Source organism: Megalopta genalis, unplaced genomic scaffold (assembly GCF_051020955.1).
Source record: "Megalopta genalis isolate 19385.01 unplaced genomic scaffold, iyMegGena1_principal scaffold0035, whole genome shotgun sequence".
Lineage (NCBI taxonomy): Eukaryota > Metazoa > Arthropoda > Insecta > Hymenoptera > Halictidae > Megalopta > Megalopta genalis.
The window spans coordinates 1807160-1808971 of NW_027476104.1; positions in this window are offsets into that span (position 1 = coordinate 1807160).

Sequence of the window (1812 nt, forward strand, 5' to 3'; positions counted from 1 at the left end):
TTGCTCTCGTTGCTGTTGTAGTTCTTGTTGTTCTGGTTGTTGTTGTTCTTGTTGTTCTTCTTGTTCTTGTTCTAGTTGTTCTTGTTGTTGTTGTTCTGGTTTTTCTTGTCGTTCTTGTTGTTCCGGTTGTTCTTGTTGTTCTTGTTGTTCTTGTTGTTCTTGTTGTTCTTGTTGCTCTTGTTGTTCTTGTTGTTCTTGTTATTCTTCTTCTCCATGTTGTTCTTGTTGTTCTTGTTGTTCTTACTGTTCATGTTGTTCTTGTTGTTCTTGTTGTTGTTGTTGTTGTTGTCCTTGTTGTTCTTGTTGTTGTTGTCATTGTTGTTCTTGTTGTGCTTGTTGTTCTTGTAGATCTTGTTGTTCTTGTTGCTCTTGTTGCTCTTGTTGCTCTTGTTGCTCTTGTTGTTCTTGTTGTTCTTGTTGCTCTTGTTGCTCTTGTTGCTCTTGTTGCTTTTGTTGCTCTTGTTGCTCTTGTTGCTGTTGTTGTTCTTGTTGTTCTTGTTGTTGATGTTCTTCTTGTTCATGTTCTTGTTGTTCTTGTTGTTGTTGTTGTTGTTGTCCTTGTCCTTGTTGTTCTTGTTGTTGTTGTCCTTGTTGTTCTTGTTGTGCTTGTTGATCTTGTTGTTCTTGTTGTTCTTGTTGTTCTTGTTGCTCTTGTTGCTCTTGTTGCTCTTGTTGTTCTTGTTGTTCTTGTTGTTCTTGTTGTTCTTGTTGTTGTTCTTGTTGTTCTTGTTGTTGTTCTTGTTGTTGTTGTTCTTGTTGTTCTTGTTGATCTCGTTGTTCTCGTTGTTCTCGTTGTTCTCGTTGTCCTCGTTGTCCTCGTTGTTCTCGTTGTTCTCGTTGCTCTCGTTGGTCTCGCTGTTCTCGTTGTCCTTGTTGTTCTTGTTGTGCTTGTTGTTCTTGTTGTTCTTGTTGTTCTTGTTGTTCTTGTTGTTCTTACTGGTCATGTTGTTCTTGTTGTTGTTGTTGATGATGGTGTCCTTGTTGTTCTAGTTGTTGTTGTTGATGATGTTGTCCTTGTTGTTCTTGTTGTTGTTGTCCTTGTTGTTCTTGTTGTGCTTGTTGTTCTTGTTGTTCCTGTTTATCTTGTTGATCTTGTTGTTCTTGTTGCTCTTGTTGCTCTTGTTGCTCTTGTTGCTCTTGTTGTTCTTGTTGATCTTGTTCTTGTTGTTCTTGTTTATCTTGTTCTTGTTGTTCTTGTTGTTCTTGTTGTTGTTCTTGTTGTTCTTGTTGTTGTTCTTGTTGTTCTCGATGTTCTTGTTGTTCTCGTTGTTCTCGTTGTTCTCGTTGTTCTCGTTGTTGTCGTTGATCTCGTTGTTCTCGTTGATCTCGTTGTTCTCGTTGTTCTCGTTGTTCTCGTTGTTCTCGTTGTTCTCGTTGTTCTCGTTGTTCTCGTTGTTCTCGTTGTTCTCGTTGTTCTCGTTGTTCTCGTTGTTCTCGTTGTCCTCGTTGTTCTCGTTGTCCTCGTTGTTCTCGTTGTTCTCGCTGTTCTCGTTGTTCTCGTTGTTCTCGTTGTTCTTGTTGTTCTTGTTGTTGTTGTTGTTCTTGTTGTCCTCGTTGTTCTTGTTCTTCTCGTTGTTCTTGTTGTTCTTGTTGCTCTTACTGTTCATATTGTTCTTGTTGTTGTTGTTGATGATGTTGTTCTTGTTGTTGTTGTTGTTCTTGTTGTTCTCGTTGTTCTTGTTCTTCTCGTTGTTCTTGTTGTTCTTGTTGCTCTTACTGTTCACGTTGTTCTTGTTGTTGTTGTTGATGATGTTGTCCATGTTGTTCTTGTTGTTCTTGTTCTTCTTGTTGCTCTTGTTGTTCTTGTTGTTC